Raw genomic sequence first — 20,646 nt, 5'->3', positions numbered from 1 at the left:
GGGAACCTGACAGTATTGGTCCTTCTGTGACTGGTTTATTTCACTTAGCATAATGTTCTCCAGGTTCATCCATGTTTTTGTCTGTGGCAAGATGTCCTCCTTTTGTAAGACTGAATACTGTTTCGCTGTTTGTGTAGAGCACATTTTCTTTATCCATTCACTCTTCAGTGGACACTTAGGTTGTTTTCACAACTTGGCTGTTGTGAATAAATAAGGCTGCAGTGATCATGAGGATGCAGGTATCTCTTCAGTTCCTGACTTCAATTCTTTTGGATATACACCCAGAATCTAATCTCATTAGATTATTAAAATGCATGCCTTATTCCAAAAAGACATTATTGCTTTGTCTGGGGTCAGCAGTGGTACCATGACCCTGCTCTACCAGTAATATCCCTGTCTTATTCGCTGGCTTCCCTGAATATGTCCTGATATGTTGCCCAGTTCTTCCAGTTTCTACTTCATTCATTCAGTTAATCAGATGTACTGAGCACCAACTATATGCAGGACTCTGGCTAAGGTGATATCAGAGAGAAAAATGGTAGCATCATCCATTCTCTTAGAGGTTGCTGAGTGGTTAAGAAACCCAAGTTTTACCGCCAGTCCAGACCATAGTCCCTGTGTTCTATCTCTTCTCTCAACCTCTCTAATCCTGCCTGATTTTGACTTAGTTTTCTGCTTCTCCTGATCTGGACCTTGATGGCCCAAACTACTTCCTACTCCTGTGACTATACCACCCTCCAAATATGCCCATTTCTCAGATTTCCCTACCCTGCCATCTCACCTTCTAAAGGACACTGACACCTATAAGAGGTGGAGGGTTAAATTTTCTCAGCATGAAGTTCATTTCTTTCTCTTAGAAAGAATAGTCTGCTTCCTGAATTTAATTATAAATGAGGAAACTCCTTCAGTATGGATGTGTTGGGGTTCTCTGTGTGAAGTGGAGAACCCTGTGTTATATTTTTTTTCACACATCATAATAATGGCAAGAGGGCTCCAAGCTCATCAATGAGAGGAGATGCCACCCTTAATTCCCAAAGTCTCATAAATAATCAGTTTCCATGAGAGGCTGGGTAGAGAGCCTCAGAGGTCCATATATCTGCTTGAACTTCTGAGTAATGCCTCTTCTCAGTGTAAAAAGACAGTGGCTATTAACTTATTGATGTAAAAATTGTCTCTGTGTGTTTCTCTGTGTGTTTACATGGTGACACCCATTTCCTTCTGCCTTCTTGAAAGCTGAAGTCTTTACTCTTCATGTCATTGTATGTCCCTAACATAAGTCATCAGGAGCCTCAGGATTCACAGAATTCCTTGCACCCTATGCTGTGACATCTGTTTCAAGTGAGTCTTTATATACTCTTGTTGTGTAGCAATGGGAAAAGATCTCCAACTCCCCTGGGAGGCCTATCATGAAATCATACTCATAAATCTGTTCACTCTTTCCACCTCTTTGCTTTTACCAGAACTCTTGTAAGTGTGTTCTCTGCCTTACAGTTAATAAATTAAAGGTATAAGTAACAAAGGAAAAATGAAGGCTGGATCTCACATCACAGAGACTTAAGGGTGAGAAGGTTTCAGCGATGACTTGTGTTTGTCCTGCTGGACTCTGGGGTATGGCTGCAGCAGCTGTGGGGGTGGGAAGAATGTTCAGATGGGCTCCATGGCCTCCCTGGGGTCTTAATTTCCTGGGCAAAGCCTTCCAGCAAAGCAAGGGAATGTAACATGTCAGCTACCGAGTCTGTGGTTTATGTTTCATATAGTCGAACTCCAAGCAAATATTTCAGCAAAAGAAATGATCCTTGATATATGTGAACATCACTGAATTAAGAAAGCCACTAAATTCAGTGCAGTTACAAAGAAGTAGGGCAAAGGATAGGAGAAATAGGTTGATTCATTCCCTCTTTGGCACTTCCAAGATCTTGGCTTTCCCCTCATGTTTCCTCTTGTACTTCTCCCTGACTCTCCTCACATGTTTTCCTTGATTTTTATCATTATTGCTCTTATTTTCCTCATTAAGACCCTGAAACAGAAATAAGAGTAACAAGAGAGAGAATTTGTATACCCTTCTTTCAAGGGAAAAACCTGGGCTTGGAACAATAAACATTTTCCCCTGCCTCTCTCAGACACCCTCCCACCTCCGCCTGAAGGTTTCAAACACCTCAGGGACTGCAGAAAGCTTTAGTTTATTTAAGCAGAGGTAGGCAGGGCACTGTGACTAGAAATCTGTAGTAAATTCCACAATTAGGGGACAGAGCAGCTAAAAGCTCTTTTTCAAAGGGACTCAGGATTATGCTGTGAACAAATTAAATTGCCTGCTGCTTCCATTCTCACCAGGTGACTGGGGACATATGGTGACAAAAGATCGAGCAAATATATTCAGTCTGGATCCTGGTTTTTTAAAAAAATGTTGAAAAGCTTAGAATCCAACATGGAATTTTTAAAAATTGGAAGGGAGAAAGTCGTGGCATCTAATGCTTTTTCAGAACATGTGGACCTGTTCTTTGGGTAACCACGGTAGTCCCATGAGTAGGGAGTTACAGCCCTGAAGCTTCCAAATAAACAAAACCTTTATACATACAAAGGACCCATGGACAAAGCCAAAGGGGGGAAGAACTGAGGGTGGGGCAGGGCAGGGTGGTGGTGGGAAAATGGAGACAACTGTACTTCAACAACAATAAAAAATAAAATAAGATGAAACAATAAACAAACAAACAAACCAAAAAAATCTTATTTAATCTCTCCAAATCTTCAACATAAGGCTGAATTCTCACCATTCAGTATTCCTTAAATATTACAAAGTTTGAGTGGAAGGACTCGGTGAAAAGATCAGATGACAATGGGATACCAAAGGTGGCTGTCATGGATGGAAGATGCTCACCAGACATATTAATCACATTAAATTGCCAGCAAAACCTCAGGCCAAGCAACAAAATTCCAACATCATCAAATTAAGTGATCTTTATGCAGGAGATTAATAGGGTAAAAGGCAGCCCAGAATGAAATCTAATCACTTAATTAAGGAGTTACATCACCTTTGCCTGGATAACAACAGAAAACTCCAGCGTTGCATTCACCAAGCTAAAGCACCCAAGGGAACCTGCCAAAACCCAACGTCATGTGGACAAGGTCACACAATAATGTAAGAGTGAAAGAGAAAGCTGCACAGAGCAATGGGACCAGCACAATGCTGGAAGTAGGTCGATTCACAGTAATAGATGAGAGTTTTACAATATGGTTTCTAGCCAGAGCCTCCAGGAACTAAAGAGAGCATCACACCATCAGCCTGTTGGCCATGAATTCCTAAGGTCACAGTGGCTGATTTCCACATCTGGTTCCCTTTCTATTGCAACCTACTTGTCCCACAGAGTGCCTTTCCAGGCCCCAGAATGAAATACTGTGTCTCCAGAAGACCCCACTGCCACCTCCACCCTATTGGAGGTTTAGTTACTTCTTACGGATCACTGCAGAGAAAATACAGAGAGTACAACAAACCAAGATATATGAGGGAGCAATTTATACACTTCTTAAACTCCTATCCCCATTATCTCTAGTGTAATCCTAACCCCGTTGGTAGCTGCTCCTCCAATAGCTTTTTGAAATTTGCATTTTCCTTTCTCATTTAGAAGATCCCTAACCTGCACCCCTTCATACACATGATGTGTGGACGATCACAGCAATCATCACTGCTATAGCTCATGTAGGACCTGGTCTACAGAGCGGGTCTATAGCTCTTCCTAGGGAAAGGCCTGCCTGTGCACTCAGGATGACACATAAGCATCCATGGATGTGACTGGGCCCTTCTCCTGCTCAAGAGGGTAACTGAATTTGGGAATTGAGTTCAGTATATCCATGCTGAATATACTTTTCAAAATGGCATTTAAGTCCCACCCTCACATGCTAATAAGCAAAGTAAATCTTTGTTGTGTATAGGTAGAAATGGTTGGGATACTATATACAGGTAAAAATTCACTCTAAATTTTAGGAGTGGTCTATAGAAATCTATTACATTTCATCATGCAACCCTAAGCAAACATTTCTAAACTGTAAAAATAATGTGAATTTACACCTGAAGCTTTTCTATGATCCAGCAATTTCACTCAGGTTTTATTCAAGAGAAATATAAACATATACCCACAAAAATCTTGTATAAGAATATTTATAGCAGCTTTATTCATACTAGCCAAAACTGGGAAACAATCCAAATATCCATCAACGGGAGATCTGAGAAAAATGTTTATATATTCATACAATAGAATACTATTCAGCAATAAAAAGAAACAAGCTTGATATATATGCAACCACACAGATGAATCTCAAAAAATAAACAATACTGGGTAAAGAAGCTAGAAACAAAAAGTACACCCTATATGATTCTATTTATATGAAATTCAAAAACAAGCAAAAATTCTGTTATGATAGAAAACAAGAGTGATTGACTGAGGATAGGAGGAGCTGATTGGAACAAGGAGGAAAGGTGTCTGTGGGGTGATGAAAATGTTCTATGTCTTAATTGGGGTGTACATTACACGGATCATCCATACTTATTGATCCAGGCACTTACTATCTATGCATTATACTCTTTGTAAATTATACCTCAATTAGTGTAAACTCAACTTTGTGTTGTTAAATAAGTTCATCATTGAGTCAGTTCCTCTGAGTGTCCCAGTTACCTCCAGAAAAGCTAGCATTCCAACATCTTGTCAGTGGATTCTAAAATTCTGGACCCTAGAAAACCATAGGTGGTACCTGAGGCCTTTTGTATCTATGCACACCAGCAGAAAACACACCTAATCAAATCAACTGCAAGAAAAAGAAAGGAGCTGTATGTGGGCTGCATTCCAGGATCTACCAAATATCTCCAGAGCAATGAATGCTTCTGAAACACTCCTCAAATCTGCAACTAAGAGCAAAAAGAGAGAAAGAGCTGGACTTGACAGCATTCAATAAATCATTGAATACTATCAGCATAGTTGTCTGCTTGGGGTGAGTGCTTTTAAACCTTGATTGAAATTTCTCCAATAAATCAAATAGAGCAAGGTGATTTTGTAATTACTCATAAATAACATTACCACCCTTATATCTTACACAGAAAACTAGGATTTGAGACCTACTGGCAGCAAGACAAGCCTCAGAAGACAATGCAGCAAGCACATTATGGTGCCAGCCTTAAAATTTAAGAGCAAGTCCAGATTTGAAGAAAATCACAATGTTTTTTAAAAAGGAGTACAAAATAAACAGACTCGTACTGAGATCAGATTGATATATGTCAGAGGGGAGGAGTGGAAGGGACTGGGTGAAAAAGGTGAAGGGATTAAGAAGTACAAGTTTGTAGTTACTGAATAGTCATGGGGATGTAAAGTACAGCATAAGGAATATAGTTAATAATATTTAATAACTATGTATCGTGGCAGTAAGTACTGGGAATATTTGGGGGAACACTTTGTAAATTATATGATTGTCTAACCAGTATACTGTATACCTAAAACAAATACAAAATAATGTTAAATGTAAACTGTAATTGAAATATATACACACACACACATGTTGGGCAAAAGTAAGTTTACAGTTATTCATATGGAAAATAATACAAGAATTAATAAATAATATGAGCAAATTCTGTGTTTCACATACTTGCAACTGTAAACCTACTTTTGCCCCACCCTGTGTATGAAAGGAGGAGTACTGTCATTGCCAGATTATATTCTAACACAAGGCAAAACCAGATTGATTTTAATGTTTCCACCCTTAGGTCTAGCCTCTGGAAAGCCAAAAAGCAAAGAGGACAGGCATAGAGAAAAATCTAGAGAAGCAAGTACCCAAGGGACCATGTCCATCCCCATTAACCATATTTTGTGAGCAGGGTAACTATGATGATTTTTAATCCCAATGCAAATGCACTGATTATTTTAATTTATATGTCTTTGTCAGCTCTAATTGCTCCTCAGTTAGAAAGCAAATGTTTATGGTAGCCTCATTTCCTGCCAATGAGATAATATAAGCTCAAAATGTCCTAATTGGAGTGAACTGCATGGGTCTTTAACTTCTTGGTTAGGACCCAATCACTCTCAATATTTTCAGGTCACAGCAAAAAAGATTTAGAATTTTAATTAAAAGTATTATTCTCTTTATATTAGAACTAAAAACAGAATGCTAATAATGAATGAATGTATTATTTGCACTTTTCTTAAGAATATAGGCTAAATTATCTTTACGAGGTCAGGTTGGAAGCCCCCACCCCACCTGTCTATGAAATAAAGGTGTTGAAAATTAAGATGTGAACTACCTTTCTTGAAGGTCATTGTGGCAGACAGTGTTGGTGCCCCAGTAGTGGTCACCTGAGGTAAACAGCTGCCAGCTCCTTGTCTGAGGGCCTCCTCCCTGCTCTAGCACAAAGGGCAGTTCACGAGTGCTAGAGTTCCTCACAACTTAGCTGTGTTCAACACTGTCCCCTAGAGGTGCCTGCCCTATGGTAGTGATTCATGGTTGTCCATGGGGTAACCTGTCATTACACATAAAGACTGGGATCCCTGCCCTTCTCTGTCTCCACTCTTCACTGCCCGTAGGTCCTTCCTGTAATCACAACCAACATAACTGATTTGCACCCCAATCTTAGTCTCAAGGTCAGCTTCTGGAGGATCCCAAGCTTACCCATAACCATGATTTTGGTTAGACCCAGGCCTAGAGGCTCAAATCTTGATAAAAGCTCTCTGTGATTCAGGAGAAGTAAAAAGACTCCTCCACTGACCTTTAAGAATTATAAACTGCTTCTGCAATAGACAAAAAATGGAGAAGTCTGGAGTGACATGCTAATGACAGACCATGGGGAACTCTCTGATTGTCTGAAATTAAGTTCAGAAAGATTGGGGAAATGATTTTCTCTCACCTATGTGTGAAAAGATAAAAATCCCAACAGGGTTAACCCTGCATAGGAACAGGTGTATTGCATGCCAGCATGAAGTCAGTTGTTTACCCTATGTCTCTTAGAAGCAATCTTTACACAGCAAATCTCTGTCGGGACATTTTCTCCCATTCTTCTCCCTGTTAGCCAGCCTATCAGCTCTGGTTTCCCTCTAAAACCTTTCATCAGTATTCGTAAAAGTGTTTGGAACTTTTTGTAATGCCCTTGGAATTCAGACTGTAATGAATCACGAGTGTTGGAGGTGGATAATGAGGTTCTCGAAATTTCTATTCAACTTCAAAGAAGAAAACCATAACCATTCAAAAGCTCTAAGAGACCAGGACATTAGACCGTTTTGGGCATTCTAGAGAAGACCCAGTTCTCAGTTTTTAGGCAGGGCCATTCATGTGGGAAGGAAACTGGACTGGGAGTTAGGAGATATGTGTTGTCCTCACTCAGTAACAGTAAGCTGTGTGACATTGGTAGGTCAGCTTGATCTTTCCTTGGTCTTGGTTACATCATTTCTAGAGCTAGAGGGAGTAAACTAAAGAATTACTCAACTCTTCAATTCCATTCTCAAAGAGTGATGCTAATTCAGTAAGTAATGGTAGTTGTAAAAAAGAAAGAAAAATAAAACAAAATAAAAAAGGGCTGTGATAATCTCCTACATTTGAATGTGTCCTAACTTATGGGAAGTGATTTTGTGATTCAAAGCACCCTAACCTAAATTCTTTAAAAATTCCAAACAGCCTTACTGGAGGATTTCAGAAAATAATTTTCTTCCAGCAAGTCCAGAACCTAGGATCATAAAATGTAAAGGGACAAATATTCAAGAAGCTACAAAGGATTTAAGATGAGATGATAGAGTTAGAAGTCCTCATTTTGAAAGAGTATTCTAATCGCCATGTCAGCTGGAAATAGAAATACTAACATTTTTTTGAGCCTCAGCCACTCCTGGTGGCAACAAGAAATGTGTGGGATGGAGGTAAGGCTTTGGGCCCATCCTTAATCTCTGATTTCCTCATTATCAGTGTGAATGTACACATTCCTGTGTTTTTTATTTGTTCAGAAATTGCTTCTCAAATCAACTACAAAATACCCTAGCCCGTACCCCACCCCTTATTTCCCCACAGTTTGCTGTACCTACAACTCCTCAACATAAAAATTCTGAACATATATAATTACCTCAACATACAGAGGTAGATGTTACACCCCTCCTACAGATGAAGAAAGAAAGCAAGTTTCAGAAATGTTAAGTAACAACTGGTAGCTGAGACTCTAACGCATGTCATCGTGGCTCCAAAACACTGGCAATATTTTTGTCCTTTTAATATTATTCATTTTGTTTTTATTACATATATAATAATGCTCTTTGAAACACAAGTAAATAGAAAGATGGCCTTGGCTGGGTGGCTAAGTTGGTTGGAGCATTGTCCTATATACTAAAAGGATTTGACGCCCGGTCAAGGCAACCCATCGATCCAATTGATGTTTCCCTTATCGCTCTCTCTCTCTCCCCCTGTCTGTCAACAAATCCTCAGGTGAGGATTAAAAATAGAAAGATATAAAATATGATAATTGCTTAACTTTAGGCTCTTGGCCTTTGAAAGGCATTTTAGTCTAATTTTTATAAACTAACATATGTCTGTCTCTTACTGGTCAAATTTATTTTGATATTTATCCAGAATTTCTCCAGATTTTTCTTTTTCACGTTTGCATATTTGATAAACTTAGGGCTAATTTTTATATGTTAATAAGATATGGATTTAATTTTATTTTCTTCTGTAGATAACCAATTATCATTCAAAGCATCTTTTCCTACAGAACTGAAATCCCACCTTTGCTATATATCCAGTTCCCATTTGTATATGTTTCTACTTCTTGGCTATTCTGACTGTTCATTTTTTTTCCTGCTCCAGTAGCAATAGGTTTTGATTATAGTGGCGATGGTAAACTGAAAAACAGCCTTCCAAAAATAACCACATATGTTAATCACTGGAACTTGTAAATGTTACCTTTGTTGGAAAAGGAAGCTTTGCAAATATAATTCAGTTAAGAATTTGAAAAAGAGGAGACTACCTTGGATTGTCAGGGTGGACCTACATGCCATCCACAGGTGTCCTTTTAAGACAGAGAAGAAAGTTATTGAATACAAAGAACAAGAGGAAGCACTGTGACCAAGGACACAATAAAGTACAGTATAGGAAATCGAGTAGCCAAAGAACTTATACGCATGATCCATGGACATGAACGATGGTGGGTGGATTGCCTGATGGTGTAAGGGGTGCTGGATGGGGCAAAGGGGGGAAATCAGGACAACTGTAATAGCACAATCAATAAAACATAATTTAAAAAAAAGAAGTGGTACAGCCTCAAGTCAAGGAATGCTGGCAGCCACCAGAAGCTGGAAGAGGCAAGGCACAGATTCTCCCCTAGAGCGTCCAGAGGGAGCAGCATCCTGATGACGCCTCGATTTCAGATTTCTGGCTTCCAGAATTATGAAAGAAATGTCTGTTGTTTTAAGCCACAAAGTTTGTAGTAATTTATTATAGCACTAACAAGAAACCAACACAGTAACATTTTGCATTTTTAAATGCCAAGTCAAGTCCCTAGCTTTTACTCTTTTCACTTTCTCAGCTTCCTTAAACATTTAGTCTTCCAATAAATTTAATTATTTTGAACAGGTCCAAGTTAGATTGAAATTGCATCAAATATGTAAGCTAAATTGGGACAAATTGGTATTTTATGGTATCATCCTCCTATCCAGCAATATCTTTTTTCTCATTTTGTCTTGTTTTATATCCTTAAGTAAGATTTTATAGTTTTCAGTTTCCTCCATTTCAGACCTATATTTTTCTAATTTTATTTATTCCTAAAAATTTTATTTTTTGTTACTATTAAGAATAAAATTTTTTTCTATTCCTAAGTTGATATTTAAGTTTTGTAGAAAGGCTATTAAGTTGTATATTAATCCAATCCTTTTCACCTGCAATTTCCGTGTTCTCTTGATGATATCGATACTCGTTTTAGAGTGCTCTCTTAGGTTTTGGAGGAATGCAATAACTGAGTCTCTTATTCTGCTGTATTTAAGCTGATTATTGTCTTTACTAGTTTTATTACATCAGTTAGCACTCATGAAACACTGTTCAATTTTAATAGTAATAGAACTTATCCCTAGTTTTTCATATTTTAATTAATTAGTTTCAGGGTTTTATGATTTATTTTCATGGTTTTTATTAAGTAAATAGTCTTTATTCATGACTACTTATTTCCTATTATTCAAATTTTATTTAGAATGCTTAAGAGGAATGGATGATGAATTTTATGAAGTATTCCTTCAGTATATAATGGTGACATCATATGGCTTTCACTCTCCAATTTATTGAGGTAAGGAACTAGGTTGACACATTTCAAATTTTAAATTTCCTGGAATTCTCTGAATACATACCATTTGGGTGTGGCCTTCTTATTCTTCCACTGTTTAGCTGAAATCTCTTTCCTAACACTTTACTTCAAAAAAATCGGCATCTATTGTAACCACTCAGGAACTCCATCTCTTTGGCATAACCCTTCCTCCCTTCTGTCTGTCCACTCCCTTCCTTAATCCTTAAACCCTTAGGACACCAGATTCTGGTCAGTATCATACTGTCTTAAGAACAAAACCTCAGGTCTGTTGAACACAGAAGCAGAGTTCTAGTCAAGCTAAAGATAACATCTTCGCTTCAGTTGTGTCAGAAGGACCTCATTGACTACAGCCTCTCGAAAGCAGGCAGAACAATGCCATGGCTGACAGAGGACCTGTTACAATGATCAACTACTCCCCACCCTGGCCCCAGCTAATCAGTAGGGCCCAAACTCCTTTAGCCACAGTGATTAACGGTTTTCCCCCTACACAACCCATCCCTTGGAAGCTGTGGGGAGCCAGCTGTTTGGCACTAGCTTACTTGTGTTTCCAGGCTTGGCTCCATTTTTTTCAATAATAAACTTTTAAAATCTTTACTCCTGTTCCTGTATGATTGGACTTTTTGTTGCTCACAGATGAATGAACCCCTTAAATCTGGTAACACTATGCCCATGAGTAAATTGATTCAGAGCTTTACTTTGTATATGAACCTTACCAGATTTTAACATTAAGATTATATCAATTTAATAGAATTGCATAACTTTTCCTCATTTTCCTGCATTCTCTAATGATTCAAAATTCACAAATTTAAAAATTAAGTCCAATTTGACTATACAACTAGATGGAACTGGTGATTTTTAAAATGGTGGATATTTAATTATTTTACCACCAATCTACTGGCTATTGGCCTAACCAAATATTTTAATTCTTGTTGGACCTACCCAAATATTTTAATTCTTTGTTGCAATATACTTACATGTAATATTCTCCGATAAATGTTTAAATCTCTTGTGGACCCATGGTTTCTCTCTTTCCTTATGACACACATTGCGCATTTGGGTCTTTTTTCACCAATGATGCACATCAATTTCTCTTATTCATCTCTTCAGTGAAAACACTTTAGTTTGGTTTCCTTTCTACTATATTATTTTTTTCCTAATTCTGTTTTCTTTGAGCATTTATAATTGCATCTTTCTTCCTCTTCTCTTTTGTTCATTTTATTTGTCCTCCTAATTTCTTAATTTGAAAATGTTTACTGATTTATACTCCTTTATAAATAATAAAAGCAATAAAGACATATTTTGCATAATATTGCTTTAATTACATCCTATAGTTTTTGGTACAGTGTTCTTTTTCCAGTATTTTTCAAATACCTTGAATGGTGTATAATTTCAGTTTAATTTCCTTATTGATCCAGTAATTACTTGGAAGAATATTTTTAACTCCCATGTAGTTAATGTTCTTTCTGGCCTTTTTTATTACTGATTTCTAGCTTAATTGCCTCTAATCAGTAAATATGGCCTATGAAATCTCTATTTTAAATGTTTTATTAAGATTTTCTTTATGGCTAAGTACATGATCAATACTAGTCATTGCTCCATTAAAATAGGAAAAAATTTATATTTTCTGTTTTTAGTTTACAAAGAGAAGGGTCAATATTCATTGTAGTCTCCATATCCTAACCTGTTTCTACTACATTGAGTTTAATTATTGTATTCTTCAATATACTGTTTCTTTTATTTATTTGATATTTGAAATTCAGAAAGCTACTACCAACAGTTATATTACAATTGTACTTTGTCAAATTTTTATTAACTTGCTAGAGAGTTTTTTGTTTTGTTTTGTATTTGGCAGACGCATAATTTTGCAACTATTGTATCTTTTTTGTTGAATAAAACTTCTATGATTATTTATTCTTCTCTTCCCTGTTTAATGTTTACTCCTTGTATTTTATTTTGTCTGATTTGATTTTCTAGCATATTTTTGATAAACCTTTTATTATGCATATCTTATTGTCATTTGGTTTTATGTATGATAATTATAAACAACATGTAGTTGGTTATTTCTCATTTGCACAATTTGATAATTTATCTACTCTGAAAGGAGAATTTAGCTGATTTATATTAATAACTGATATATTGTTCATTTGTCTGAATTATTTTGTTTGTTCTCTCTTGTATTATATTTTGTCTTTTTCCTTTTAGTTACAAATATACAAAAGCAGAGGCCACTTCTGTACTTTGTACATTCACCTATCTTGAGATTTATGTTGTAAATCAATTCTTATTTATTAGACAATGTACTTGGATATTTTCCTCAAGGTTCATGAAGTTTATTTGCTAGATACATTCTCTCTACACTATTCTCTGGGACTTGGCAACTCCAAATATAGATGGCTATTGCTGGCCCTGGCATATGATACCTTAGCTGGGTATAGGGTAATAGAACCCTAGTCCTTTCCTCTGAGTTGTTTTTTAATGAGCCGTTCAGTGCTGACCTCTCCAGGTACAAGTGCTAGTCTTTTCCCCATACGAGGTCCAGTAATAGCCTAGATATCTAATGTGTCTCTTCTAAGTTTGAAGGGTCATAAGCTTAGAGAACCTTCGAAGCTCATAGGCCCCGAGTGGTATATGCATCTCCTCTCTAAGGCCTCTCCTGGATGGACCTCCCCAGGCAACAACAAAATTTATAGACTTCAATCTGGACCTCCACAGAAGCCAACCACCCCTGCCTTGCTTCCTGGGCTCTCCTTCCCCTTGGTTCCCCTGGAAAGCTCAGGGGCATGTGTGGCCTCAGATGTGGTCCCTTCTGGCTCTCAGCCTATTTTGTTTCTACAGAAAGGAAGAGGAAGGGGTGGGGATACAGACAGGAATTTTGATACAGAGTCCCAGGCCACCATCTTTCCAGTATACTTCATATTTGTGTGACTTTTGTATACACTTTGCCATCACAGTGACTTTCTAAATAGAGAGGGAGACTGCAACACTTTTTACAGAGGAGGGAATAGAGGACCAGGCAGTGGTTGACTTATCCAAAGTCACACGGCTAGTGAGTCACAAAGACAGAAGAAAACAAGTGTTTAAGTGTTCTGATATGCACTCTAATAATTTTATTACCCTAAGGTTTTTCAAAAGTGTAGTTTGCTTTATTCATTTCCAAAACACATCGAACAGAATACACTACCCGAAGTGGAGAATGGGGGGACGGTGAGTATGTGTGTGTGTGTATAAATCCCTTCTATTATCTTAGCAGCATAAAAGTAAATGGAATTCTCAGATATTCAATAGCTGTTCTTTTTTTTTTTAACTCACTATATATATATATTTTCATTATATTCTACGTTCCTACTCAGGCAGGTATTCTGTTCTATATACAAATCTGTTGGGGGTTTGAGAGCTTGTATGATTCTCCTGAATCATGATCAGTTAACTTCTGGATCAAAGGGAACTGTGGAAAATTATCCCCTGCATCTCTCATAGATATCATTAAGATTTATTCCAAAAGTTGCTCTTTGATTAAGTACTGCAAGGAAAGGGAACACTGGAGCACAGGGAAAGAGAATTGGCATCATTTCCCAGTGAAGTTTTCAGCACAAACATGTTAAGTGAAGTAAGCGATAGGGTGCATACTAAAATCTCCCTATGTGTTATGTTTTGTAAAATCATAGTGTTGCTTTCTGCAGGAAAGTTGAGGAAAAAATAGGCCTGAATTGGTGATTTAAGTCAGTGCATCACCTGGGGGCTTGATGAAACACAGATTTCTGGAGCCCACTCCCACACATTCTGACTCAGTAGTTCTGGGGTAGCCTGAGATTCAGCATTTCTATAAAATCTGCAGGTGGTGGTGAAGCTGCAGCTAGTTTGACCATACTGTGAGGACCACTGCCTTCAAGAATGTGCAGCTGGCCAGCCTGGAGTGTGGTAGAGTATAGCTGAGGTTTGTCTTTCAAGGCCATTTCTGTTCTTTCTTACTCCCTCTCTCCCATCTCCAAGCCCTTAAGTCTTTCTACTTTTTACTATCTCTTAACAATTCCTGGCTGAATTGAAAACTGCTGAATTTCAGTTTGTACCATTTCCCAAAATTCTTTCATTTTAATAGGATTCACTTCCACAACCCTCAAAAACTGAACGACCCTGGAGAAACTTTTGCATAAATAGAGTATACCTACTTTGCATCTTCTAAACTGTTCTGTGAAGGTAACTTCATACCTCATGTGTAATTTAAGCTCAGTCTTATTTGTTTTAGGATGGCTTCACATACTGGAGACAGGCAAGAAAGAATGGCCAGACCTTAATTATTTTTTTTATAGTTGGATCTTCCTGGAAGTGTGCTCTGAGCTGTAGCATTAATAATGCATATTTCATGAAAGTAAAAGAGAGACTATCTTGGGGTAGGATGAAGATAAGTGTTGGGGAAGAAAGTAAGAAAGTACAAATATATGAAAGAACACTCAATGCATTGTCCTCAAAATGCCCAAACCCAAAAAGACTCCATAAAGACCTGTGAAAACCTCAGTAGGAGATCTCTTTAGTTTTGTAGAGCGAAGGTTCTGGGACAGTTTAGGTACATGGCATAATTTAGAGACACTGGGTAATAATAGGGCTGCCTTCATCCAAAAATAATCACATTGTAACAACCATGAGGGCTTACAGCTTGGCTTTATCCTTTAGCTGGCAGAGATATCAAACCTTAAGGCTCTGTATCTGGCTGCATCATTTACTTTCAACTAAGGCAGAGGAAGGCCATGTGGCTGCCCACTTACCTTGGGAGTGCACTTGCATTTGATTTTGAAAGCCCAGAGGGCTGAGAGGTGTTTGACTCCATTTGTTTAAAGTTAATTATTAAAATTGTTTCTCTTCATCAATTTCTCTTTCAAATTCTGTTGATACTAGGACAGTTCCTAGTTTGCATTACAATTGTAATTGAACAACAATAAAATAATTTTTAAAAACATAATAATCACATCTTTTAAAAAATTCCTAGTTTATACCATCTCATAATAATTTGTCTGCATATTTCACTCACCCACTGATCTCTGAACTCCTTGAAGGTGGTAGGTGTGGCTGATGTTTCTTTCATCCACTTAGTCTCTGGCATAGTCCCCGGAACCACAGGTGAATTCACACTTCTTGTGTTTCTGCTGAGGCAAGATAGCATCCACATATTACATTAACTCTGATAAGTGCAACTGTGAAGGAACATACTTCCATTTTACCCAGAAATGAGAAAATGGAAAGGCATTATGTTAATACCCCTCATCTTTAGAGTTCCTGCCAGGGGCCAGGCACTCTGCATGCATCATCTTATTCCATTGGGACAACTCTGTGAAGCAGAAGTGTTAATGCCACGTCACAGATATGGAAACTGCGGCTTGAGGCCTGACTTGTCTAGAGTTACACAACTAGAAAGTGGAAGACCTAGAGTTTGTCAACAGAGCTTTCAGCTCTTTAGCTCTTAGTCTGTTTACTCTGCCATCCTTCCCTCTTACTGCATGATGATGTGAGGACCTGGAAAAAACAGCAGAAAAGTACTACAATGTTATTAGGTACTCAACACTTTTAATACTAAGCCTATAATTAACAGCAAAGCAAGCCAACAGCATGGCACAAGTTATCCCCTCCCTAACCTGGTTCAGTCTATCTTAGCAGTTCAGCCTTTATTCAACCCACATTTAGCAAGTACTTTCTCAATGCCAGACACTGTATCAGAAACTGGAGAAATGCCTACACCAAACAGATACTTTTCCCCACCTTTCAGAAGTTCTTAATTACCAAAGAAAATCCTGAATAGTGTTTTTAAGTGTAATAAAGTATAGTGCAAGAGTCCGGGTTTCAGAACTGGGCTTTGCAAATAAAAAACAGAAAATAGCAAATGCTCCATACCCTTCAGATTTCTCAAATAATATTCACAGGAGGTCAAAAAGCTCTGAACAAGCCAGAAGGAGTCATTCCTCCTCCACCTGCATCCCCAACCTGCACATATCCTGGCTCATTCATACAGTGGTCACGCAGGCAAAGCTCTCTGAGAAGGTGGCAATTTTTGGTCTTGGTCATTTTTAATTCTCTAAATCAGGGGTGTCGAACTCATTTTCACCAGGGGCCACATCAGCCTTGAGGTTGCCTTCAAAGGGCTGAATGCAATTTTAGGACTGTATAAATGTAACTACTCCTTAACTAGGGGCAAGGAGCTCGGCACTGCTGCCAGGTAGAAACAAGGTGCCAGGTTGGATAAAACAAGGTGGAGGGCCAGATTCGGCCCGTAGGCCTTGTGTTTGCCACCTGTGCTCTAAATCTTTGTACACATATACTACTTTTGGAGGCAGATAACTAGCCCTGTTGAATTAAGTAGCCCTGTATTGCTCACAGATGACAGATTCCTATGATCTGAATCTTCAGGAGTACTTACCACCCCTTTCCCCATTGGCCAGACATACAAAGGGGTAACAATTAGGAACAGACCACTCCTTGTCAAAGCTAACTAACTCTCCTCAGTGAAAAGTGGGGGCAGTGGTGTACTGGAGCCACCTGATACTAGCTCCTGAGAGCCAACTGTTAAATTTTCAGGAATTCTGTGAGCCAGTTGTAAACACAGCCATTATTAAAATTTTAATTATATAAACTTAAAGTTAAGTAAATAATAATAGTAAAAGTAACAGACTCAACACTCATCTCTCTAACTAGTTTATCACATTTTACTATCCTCATGCTCTTGAGGTTACATAGCTACAGATGCAGTAGCTACAGACACAGCTATTGCATCTGTCCAGTGGGGAAACTTCCCAGCTCTGTGCTCCTTGACATCATGGTGAAAACCTGAAATCGGCCATGGTGGAAGTATTTGTGCCACGATATTTAGAAAATATTACAAATTAGGCCTATTTGAACCCAGAGAGCCAGATGTTAAATATTTACTAGCACAGAACTGGGGAAGAGGTTTTTCTCCCAGAGAATTATAAGCAGTGTAATTTTAACCACAGGTTAAACCAGAGCAAACACAGGCACAGGTACAGGCACAGGCACAGCTGTGAAGAACCCTCAGGGAAGGCCGTTGCACACAACATAACTTGAGGATGACAATAATGCCTGCAGTGTGGGACATAAGTCAGTGTAACCTTCTCAACCATGCTGCCCAGACTGGCCTGCGTCCCTGCTCTCGGGTCCTCCTGAAGGGGAAGAAACCCGGTTCTCTGAGCTTTCCCAGATTTACAAAGACATACAACCCAGAATGGGCTGGCAGAGGCCCCTCAACATTTGCCACCAGTAAAGAAGTCCCAATGATTTTCAAGAAAGAAAGAAAGCAGATTGTCCATGAGCCAGAAGTAATCCAGGCACAGCATTGGTAGGTGCAAAATTTCTATCACAGATTCACCCTGGGAGCTGAGAAGCTAGGGTGCACAAGGTGAACTTTATTGTTTAGGATTAAATGTCTTATTCAGTTGGCAATTAGGAACCACATTAGGTTTGGGGTTTTGAGGGAATACCCTCCAATACAGCATTGTCCAACAGGTCCTCCTGCAAAGATGGAATTGTCCCAGCCACATGCACTGTTCAAACAGCAGCCTCATCATCAGGCTGTGGAACACTTGAAATGTGACTAACAAAACAGGTACTGAATTCTAAATGGTGCTTACTTTCAATGACTATAAATTTAACTTCACATGACCATGAGTGGCTAGTGGCTCTCATATTGGACAATGCAGCTCTAGTGAATTTGAAGTTTGGAAACAGTCAGCATTTAATTAGGGTAAATATAAGTACAAAAGTTGTGATGGTATTTAACAGAACAGAGTGTATTTCTTGGCATGGTTAGGGTTTATAAAAGTATATTTGGCTCACTTTGCTACACACCAATGACTAAGAATTCCAGAAGGGTCCACTTTCAATACTAAATTTCTGTTAGATTTCTGAAAAATCCAATCTTGTCACTTAAATGGGGCACTCAATCAGCCTCCCAGGCAATAGTCCTCCCGAAGTAGGTTAGCCACCTGTGTGGGCTTGTCTCTCCTGGCTCCTGCCCTTAGTTTCATCAGCAATTGGATGCAATCTAGTCCCATTCTTGAGTCCATTCTGACCAAGGCAGGCAGAAAATCATATTCTCCAATTTGTCAAATCACAGGATCCACCAGGTACCAACTGAGTTTTGTCCTCCATCTGATTCCTGCTGTGTGCACACTGAGTGTGGAGCTAAGTGCTACCTAAGCCCCTTGGTTCTCGCTCCTGTCTGATCCCTGCTTTGAGCAGCAGCCTGCATTTTATGGCCATGAGGAAGCCTCACTACCAGCTTCGGGCAGGTCCTCCATCCGACTGTACAAATACAACACTTTGAGAATTGCAGCAGCATGTCCCACTCGCCAGGCCCACGCTCCTTAGGTTCTCAGGCCATCCCACGTGTTTGTTGTATGCCCATTTGCACAGGTGAAGCTGGACCTTGGGCCACCGCTTTGGAAGGAGAGAGGGGACCCCGTGAGCTGCCCTTCCTGGCCAGTGCGACGGAGTTGTCTCCAGGGAGAGAATCCTCACACTTATCCTGGGGGGAATTTCACGTAAACTTTCAAAGTAACTCAGTGTTTGAGGTGAAGTTAATTCTATTTCTAATCAATCATAATAACTGGGTTTGCAGAATAAAAAAGGCTATATTTATTTTACTTTTGTTATTAACTGAGAGTTTGCAATTTTGACTGGTGTGTAACTTTTTTTAAAGAGCTGCTGTCTTCACATCCTCAATTACTTCTTTGTAGTCGTATTTACTGAGGTATAAATTACATACAATAAAACTCACCTTTTTTTGGCATACAGTTCTATGAGTATTGACAAACACATACAATCCTGTAACTACCACAGCAATCGAGATATAGGACAGTTCCATCACAACAAAATATTCCATTCTGTCCCTTTGTAGTCAGTCTCTCTATCTACCCCCCAGCAACCATCGATCTGTTTTCTGTTCCTGTGGCCTGCCTTTCCCAGAGTTTCATATAAATGAAATCATACAGTATCTAGCTTTTTAGTCTGATATCTTTCCCTTAGAATAATGTATTTAAGAGTGAAACTTCCAATTTTGCTTTTTCACAGTCTGGCTAACAGTTGCACAGCACTGTGACTAGAGCTGTACCAGGGGTGTCCAGGGAGCAATAAAGAGATGCACCAGAGTTGAAAACAGGTCATCAGAGTCTTCTGAGAGGGGAGAAAATTTGACTTAGGTCAAAAAGAAGCCACACATTCACTGCTAAGGTAAAGAAAGAACCTTACAGTTACAGGAGCCAATGCCCAAACCTGAGGAAACATTAAAACAAGCTTCTTGCCTAAAAGAAGCAGCTACTAAAAAGCCCAGGTTCCTATACTCTAGCCTAGAGACCATGGCAAACATAACCTTGAAACTCTAGACTCAGGAAAAAAGAACACATGCATCTAAAAACTGGCAACTCTGGACCCAAGTGCAATAAAAATGATGCTAGTTAGAAACTTCTAACTAGCTAAGTTTCTAACTTTATGCCACTGCCACATACCTCCCTTCATTTGATTCAGCAGTGATAAAGAGTCAGAAATCTTTCAAGTCAGAAATCCATCAATTGAACAAATTCTACAGCAAACTTCACCCTGGACTGAGGGTGTGGGGTGTGAGAGAAGAGTCTGGAGAAGACTGAGATTCAGCTCTAAAATTTTCCCATAAATGAGAGGAAATTACTTATCATGTGACGGGAGTATATGTCCATTTGCTTTCCCATGGGAATATTAACAAGACAAAATTAAAAAAAAATAATGTGCCGAGTTTTGGCCAAATGTTTCTAGGTTTGGGGGCAGCAGATCAGCTCTGTAGCCAACCAGCTGCTTAATGTGGGCATGTCTCTTGACTTTTCTGGTTCTATTGTCTTTTCCACCACAAACAATAAATTAATTAAATAAAATAAATTTTTTAAAGAGAATGAAGTTGAATCAGACCATTTCAGAAATTCCTTCTAGCTCTTCTAGTTTATGATTTTATAAGCTGACGTCAAAACCATTGCACTTAGGGAAACGAGCAGCAGACTCAGAAATGGGGCTGGGATAAAGGCTGCATTCATGGCACCGGGGTCCAGTGAGCACAACGAGGCTCTTTGTTGGCATGGTGGGTGGAAGGGTAGAGAGTCTGTGAGGTCTGGTGTTCACTTTCTCCACCACAGATCCCCAGTGAGTCACTAAAATTATGGCAGCAATGGTGACAGTGAAAAGAAATTAGAAAATAGAGTGCCCATCAACTAATGATTTTCTTGTACCTTTACTGGGGCCATAAGAAGCAGTTCTGGAGGTCACTGTATCTGGCCAAACTCTATCTTTATTAAAAGTCAAACTCAGCCACATCCATTCTCATC

The 20,646-nt window shown here is 38.8% G+C and overlaps 1 long non-coding RNA gene across 1 annotated transcript in view; it reads right to left on the bottom strand.

The window, feature by feature from the left end:
- Positions 1-20,646, bottom strand: part of LOC123479663 (uncharacterized) — a 43,653-nt gene that overhangs the window by 15,064 nt on the left and 7,943 nt on the right. Inside the window, exon 2 of the long non-coding RNA XR_006655347.2 lies at positions 15,324-15,438. This is a non-coding gene — a long non-coding RNA (uncharacterized lncRNA). The remainder of the gene's footprint in view (positions 1-15,323; positions 15,439-20,646) is intronic.

This window comes from Desmodus rotundus, chromosome 6 (genome assembly GCF_022682495.2).
Source record: "Desmodus rotundus isolate HL8 chromosome 6, HLdesRot8A.1, whole genome shotgun sequence".
NCBI classification, from domain to species: Eukaryota; Metazoa; Chordata; class Mammalia; order Chiroptera; family Phyllostomidae; genus Desmodus; species Desmodus rotundus.
The sequence above is the reverse complement of the archived record's forward strand: the minus strand, read 5'-3'. Positions and strand labels throughout refer to the sequence as shown.